General features: G+C 45.7%; 1 pseudogene; it reads left to right on the top strand.

Annotated features, from left to right (window-relative positions):
* The first annotated feature begins 333 nt into the window (after positions 1-333).
* On the top strand, positions 334-6,670 carry LOC123576179 (annotated as a pseudogene).
* The last annotated feature ends 775 nt before the right edge of the window (positions 6,671-7,445 follow it).

Raw genomic sequence — 7,445 nt, 5'->3', positions numbered from 1 at the left:
GGCGACAGCCTGGTAACCTGTGGGGAGAGATAGGCAAGCCGACTCCATCCCAGAGGAGGTGTGGAAGCTGGATGGGGCCAGGGTGGGGGTAGGGGTGAGGTGAGAGCTCTGCCCGGGACTACTCTGCTAGCCCCTCAGGGAATACTTGGGCTTTTAAAATCGCTTTGCTTTGTATTGTAGTCAGAGGTATAGGAACTGACTGCCGTAGGCGGGTGGGGGGGGGGGGCGCTGTGGGAAATAGTTCTGCCCCTCCCCTCGGGGCTCCCACCGCCCCTCCCCCATCACTGTACACGTATTGTCTGTTCTCTGTGGGTCTCCCCCGCCAGACGTGAGCTTCCCGGGAGCAGGCACTGTGTCCGATTCACCTCTTTCTGCCTCACAATGTGGCCCAGCGTGGGGCCTGACACTTGGAAGTTTCTCAAAGAGTTACTTGTTGAATGAATGAACAAATGAATGCTTTCTCCGAACTGCTCTGAACTTTTGATGGGATTTACAAAGAAGGAAAGGCCTGATCACTGCTCCGGATTCCTGACATCACTTCACCAGGCATTCGTGTGGCTCTGGAACTCGGGGAGGCAGTGAATACCAAGGTTTGGTTTCTATGTGTATGCGCATTTTCCTGGGGATAAGATTCTACATAACTTCTCAGATTTTCAGAGGCGACTGTCCAAAAAGAATGAAAGTAATCATTGAGAAAATAGTCCCAGAATGGAAATTCTATATACGTTTTCTCAGTATTGATTTCTCTGAACCAAATTACTTTTCTTACCAACATTACTGTTTTCTTCCTGTGTATGATCTCTCTCTCTCTCTCTTTTTAATGTTTATTTATTTTTGAGAGACAGAGAGAGATAGAACACAAATGGGGAAGGAGCATAGCGAAAGGGAGACACAGAATCCCACGCAGGCTCCAGGCTCCAAACTGTCAGTACACAGCCTGACTGGGAGCTGGAACCCACAAACTGTGAGATCATGACCTCAGCCAAAGCGGGATGCTTAACCGACTGAGCCACCCAGCCCACCCAGCCGCCCCCCCCCCGCCCAGTCTATAATCTCTTTAGTTCATTTTGTAATGTCAGAATCATCCACATTCACCTTAGTAAATAGTAACATGCTGATAGGGGCCAGGACGTGCTACCCAAAAATATGGCATTTTGACTTATTAAAAATATTTTAAGCTGAAGGAAATTTTTAAGGTTTTATTTAATTCATTTTTAAAAAGATTTTTAAAAATGTTTATGAGAGAGAGAGAGAGAGAGAGAGAGAGAGAGAGACCGTGAGTGGGGGAGGGGCAGAGGGAGAGGGGGACAGAAAGTCCCAAGTGGGCACTCTGCTGACAGCAGAAAGCCTGAAGCCTTCTGGAACTCACAAACCTTGAGATCGTGACCTGAACCAAAGTCGGACGCTTAACTGACTGAGCCACTCAGCCATCCCAAGGTTTTATTTTTAAGTAACCTGTACACCCAATGTGGGGCTCAAACCTACCATCCTGAGATCAAGAGTCGCAGGCTCTATGGACTGAGCCAGCCAGGTGCCCCTAGCTGAAGGAAGCCACAAAAGCAAGAGGGTCACTCTGACCTCTCCCACTTCTTACCCGAAGCAGGTCATAAAACTCCCCTGTGAAAGGTACCCTCCCTATACCATTAGAAAGGAGGACATTCTAATTACCAGGGACAGAGAATTAAGGGCCGAGAAGTCTGTGTAAACAAGCCTTGTTAAACTAGCTCTTATCTTCCAAGTTACTTCTTCACCATTTACTACCCCTAGCCCAAACCCCTTGTCAATTCTTCACAAATTTTTATAGCTCTAAAAGGTATAAAAACCTTCTTGCTCTGGTCACTTCTTTGGGTCTTTTCTTGGGAAGGCTTCCATGTACATGTAAAATTTTTATTTCTCCTGTTAATCTGTCTTTGTCAGTTTAATCTTCTGATCAACCTTCCCTATGAGGGTTGAGGGAAACTTTTTCCTCTCCTGCAATGCTATGACCTTTGCAGTGTCCCAAAACCTCCCTTTCATCACCTCAGCCAAGGGATCCTTAATTGATTTCTCTTACACTTGGGGCTCATCCGCTGTTTTGCAGGTGGATGACAGTGTGGAGAGGGTGTGGGGCTGTTGGAAGTGAGACCTTAAGGGCAGAGGCAGAATCAGGAAGAGAGCTGCTGAGATACTCAACTACCTAATCCAATTCTCCTTGCACACTCAGCAGCCTCCCCTCCCTCTGCACAACAATGGAAGGAAAGAGGCAGTGGGGAAAAAATAAGGTCCTGTAATACGGTTAGAAGGGGTAATTACCAGGACCATGGAGCACAGGGAAAGTACCTCCCAGAAAGAAGGGCTAAAGACAGCCTACAAGGATGAGGAGTAAGGGAATTAGTAATAAATGTATGCTTGTGCAGGGAACCAAAATAAAAAATAAAAAAAATAAAACTAAATCTCCGTGCTGAATTGGCCAGGCACTGGAGAACCTGAGGTAGGCAGCAAGGACTGGGCTACAGTACATTCCAGGGAGGAAGAGAGAAAGCTCCAAGCCAGGCCGGGATTTTGCAGCAGCTGCTGTGCCCTGATACTGAGTATCGGTGCCTCGAGGGAGGGATGAGTCAGTCCCAACAGATCCAAGTTTAGGATAAAAGAGCCAACCAGGAAAGCACTCGGCAAACACCTTCCCTGTGAGAGGGCTACTGACCATTTAGAAGTGGGATCCCCAGCCCCATACAGGACACCAGGGAGGCCCTGGAAGGGCTCATTCGCGTAGGGACTGAGAGTGAAGAGCTGTTTTAAAATGTGTCCCTTCCTCTACCCGGAAAGTTCTGCCAGATTTGCCACCCGTTGTTTGATTTCATAGAGTTGTCTAAAACCAGGGTTGTGTTAGAGCAGAAGGCAAAAGGGTAAGTGCCAGATTATGGTTGTGAATGTCACATCTTGCTGTAGGAGTCAAGGAAGGGTGTTTTGAAACAAGAATTCTTGGTTATGGGTGTGGCTGTAAATGCATCCTGCACCCTGATGCCTCATGGGAGAGAGCTTTGAGTTGTACGGGGATCTGGCCAGAAGGTAAGCTCCAGCACCCCCATCTTGACCTTCATGGCAGTTGAAAGGATGGTGGGGTCAGATTGCATCACTCAGCCTAAATCTGTGTGGAAAAAGAAAATGACCTGGAGCACATCCTGGCCCACTGTTAGTTCATGGTGAGCAGTCCCTTAAACAGTATGTTAGAGAAAAATTCCTGTTTTGGGGAGGAAGTTTGTGACAGGCGACTTTGGTTATATGGTTTTGTGGTACGATATATACATCATGAAACTTGCCATCTTTTAATGATTAAAAAAATTTTTTTTAATGTTTATTCATTTAAAAAAATTTTTAAATGTTTATTTTTGAGACAGAGACAGAGCACAAGTGGGGGAGGGGCAGAGAGAGAGGGAGACACAGAATCTGAAACAGGCTCTGAGCTGTCAGCACAGAGCTGGATGCAGGGCTTGAACCCACGAACCACGAGATGATGACCTGAGCTGAAGTCAGATGCTTAACCTACTGAGCCACCTAGGTGCCACTATGTTTATTCATTTTTGAGAGACACAGAGCAAGCAGGGGAGGGGCAGACAGAGAGGGAGACCCAGAATCTGAAGCAGGCTGCTGTCTCAGAACTGACAGCACAGAGCCTGACACGGGGCTCGAACCCATGAACCCATGAACCCTGAGATCATGACCTGAGCCAGAGTCAGATGCTTAACCAACTGAGCCACCGAGGTGCTCCTAAGATTTTATTTTAAGTAATCTCTGTGCCTAACATGGGGCTCAAACTCACAACTCTGAGATCAAGAGTCAGACACTCAACCGACTGAGCCACCCAGGCACCCCAAAGATTTTTTTTTTTTTCAACGTTTATTTATTTTTTGGGACAGAGAGAGACAGAGCATGAACGGGGGAGGGTCAGAGAGAGAGAGGGAGACACAGAATCGGAAACAGGCTCCAGGCTCTGAGCCATCAGCCCAGAGCCCGACACGGGGCTCGAACTCATGGACCGCGAGATCGTGACCTGGCTGAAGTCGGACGCTTAACCGACTGCGCCACCCAGGCGCCCCCCCAAAGATTTTTTATTTCTAAGTGATCTCTACACCCAATGTGGGGCTCGAACTCACAACCCCAAGATTGAGTCATATGCTCCACTGAATGAGGCAGCCAGGTGCCCCTTATCCATTTAAAAATATACATAAATTTATGGGGTGCCTGGGTGGCTCAGTCGGTTAAGCATCCGACTTCAGCTCAGGTCATGATCTCACGGTTCGTGAGTTTGGGCCCCCACGTCGGGCTCTGTGCTGGCAGCTCAGGGCCTGGAGCCTGCCTCTGATCTGTGTCTCCCTCCCCTCAGCTCCTCCCCTGCTCACACTCTGTCTCTCTCTCAAAAGTAAATACAGATTAAAAAATATATATAAATTTAATGACATTAATTAAAACCACAATGTTGTAAACCATCACCACTATTTGCAAAGCTTTTTCATCACTCTAAACAGAACCTCCGTACTCATTTGTGTGCTTATTTTTGTTGTTATTGTTTAAATAACTTCTTCTCTAGAATATGTTGGTCTCTGCTGGTAGGTGGGGTCCAGTTATGCCTAGTCAAGAGATTTCTTCACCTGAGTTTCTTTCATCACAGGGTTGCTGTGAGTTCTTTTTTATGTAAACAGTTTTGCTACTTTCCTTCTCCATATGCACACTTACTTTAACAAAATGGAAATTATATCAAATGACCCCAAATTTAGTGCTTAACACTAACAACCCTTTTACTTGTTTACAATTCTGTGAGTCATCAAGTTGGGTAGGAATCAACTGGGGGCATTTCTTCTGTTATCATTAACTAGTGTCATTTATGCCACTGCAATCTTCTGGCGGTTCAGCTGGGGCTGGATGGTATAAAATGGCCTCATTTGTATGTCCAGTGCTGTCTATGGGCATGGGTGGTACATTTCCTCCAGCATGTTACCTGTGGAGTAGGGTTCCAGATGCAGGAAGAGAGAAAGGTTAAAAGACCCACTGTGCAAACAGTTTTCAAGCTGCAGTCTGGCTCGTTGCTAATGTCCCATTGTCCAAAGCAAGTCACTTGGGCAAACCCAAAGTCTATGTGAGAGGGGACTTCATGAAATATGGATACATACAGCATGGTTCATTGGGGCCATCACTGCAACAATCTACCATACCTATGTACTATTTTGCAGTTTGCATTCCCCCTTAACAGGGTGTCTGTTTTCCAAGTTGATATAATTATAATAATTACATTTTTTAAAATGTTTATTTATATTTGAGAGAGAGAGACAGAGCGCCAGTGGGGGAGGAGCAGAGAGAGAGGGAGACAGAATCCAAAGCAGGCTCCAGTTTCTGAGCTGTCAGCACAGAGCCTGATGCGGGGTTTGAACCCAAGAACCATGAAATCATGACCTGAGCCAAAGTTGGAGGCTTCACTGACAGGGCCACTCAGGTGCCCCTATCATAATTACATTTGTAATGACGACAAAAAGGTTAACCAAAGGACTATGCCAAAATGTACCTAATCATTATTGCTTTTTTTTTTTTCTTTTGTGGTTTGTTTTCATTTTCACTGTTATAAAGAAGTCATTAAGGGGGCGCCTGGGTGGCGCAGTCGGTTAAGCGTCCGACTTCAGCCAGGTCACGATCTCGCGGTCTGGGAGTTCGAGCCCCGCGTCGGGCTCTGGGCTGATGGCTCAGAGCCTGGAGCCTGTTTCCGATTCTGTGTCTCCCTCTCTCTCTGACCCTCCCCCGTTCATGCTCTGTCTCTCTCTGTCTCAAAAATAAATAAAAAACATTAAAAAAAAATTTTTTTTTTAAATAAAAAAAAATAAAAAAAGAAGTCATTAAGGTCTCCCTCCTCCACTGTTGCCACCTCCTTCTGCCGCTCCTGGTGTTGCTAGTATGCTAGTTAAGTGCGGATCTGGTACCTCTTGTGAAGCAGCAGCTGAAGAGACCCCAGCACTCAGCGAGGCCCGCAAAAAGCCCAAGGAAGGAGTCAAGACTGAGAACAATGATCATATGAATTTGACGGTGACAGGGCAGGGTGATTCTGTGGTGCAGCGTAAGATTAAGAGGCACACACTGCTTAGTAAACTAACGAAAGCCTTTTGTGAATGGCAGGATTTGTCCATGAAGCACATCAGATTCTGATTTGATGGGCAGCCAATTAATGAAACAGACACGCCTGCACAGTTGGAAACGGAGGCTGAAGATACAGTTGATGTGTTCCAGCAGCTGACGGGAGGCATATCCTGAAAAGGGAACCTGCCACTTCACTCCAGAACTCTGTTCCTCCAGACCAAGAAGGCATTCTCGATTAGAAAGCCACAATTTGGTTCCACCACATCCTGAGTACTATAGTTTTCTCTATTCTTTCATTTTCCCCTTCCCCATTCCTTTATTGTACATTAAGGTACTGTGGATGTGCACAAGCATATTGCAGGTTTTTGTTTTTTTTTAATTAAATGGCCAATGTTATGTTTGGTGCATGTCACATGGAGATGGGATGGGGAAAAATACTGGTTCTGTGATAATAGCCCCTTTCTCCATTAGTGGCATGCTCATTCAGCTCTTTTTTTTTACATTCCAGTAAGTTATTTTGCTCTCACTGTTTAACAAAAAATGAACAACATAAAAATCCTTGCATACCTTGTGTGATTGGAGAATTTTAATGTTTTTCATTTATCATTGTAAAACCAAGGGCAATTTTATAACATTTTTGTACATAGCTGTTAGATATAGGGCACTCTGTCTTTAAGTAGGGATAAATTACTCTAAGAGAAATGAATCCTAGATACTTTTCCCTTCAAGTCAGCATCTTGTTGTTGAAACAAATTTCTTGTTTTAAAAAAAATAATTAAATAGATATTTGTTGAATGTCTACTATGTGTAAGGACTTATTCAAGAACACTAAGGATACCTATTTGCTTAAATTTTTTTCAGGGGAAATTCAGACAAACATGAATATATAAAAAGCACTATGGAGAGAAAGCAGAGAAGGCAGGTTACATCCTGGAGAGAAGTTGGGTTGGGTAAGGCTTGCTATTTAAAGTTTATTTAGGGGAACCTGGGTGGCTCAGTCGGTTAAGGGTCTGACTTTAGCTCAGGTCATGTTCTCACAGTTCAAGCCTTGCGTTGTGCTCTGTGCTGACAGCTCAGAGCCTGGTGCCTGCTTAGGATTCTGTGTCTCCCTCTCTCTCTCCCCCTCTCCTGCTCACTCTCTTTCTCTCTCTCTCAACGTTTATTTATTTTTGGGACAGAGAGAGACAGAGCATGAACGGGGGAGGGGCAGAGAGAGAAGGAGACACAGAATCGGAAACAGGCTCCAGGCTCTGAGCCATCAGCCCAGAGCCTGACGCGGGGCTCGAACTCCCGGACCGCGAGATCGTGACCTGGCTGAAGTCGGACGCTTAACCGACTGCGCCACC

The sequence above is a fragment of the Leopardus geoffroyi genome, chromosome C2 (genome assembly GCF_018350155.1).
Source record: "Leopardus geoffroyi isolate Oge1 chromosome C2, O.geoffroyi_Oge1_pat1.0, whole genome shotgun sequence".
In the NCBI taxonomy this organism is placed as follows: domain Eukaryota; kingdom Metazoa; phylum Chordata; class Mammalia; order Carnivora; family Felidae; genus Leopardus; species Leopardus geoffroyi.
The sequence above is the reverse complement of the archived record's forward strand: the minus strand, read 5'-3'. Positions and strand labels throughout refer to the sequence as shown.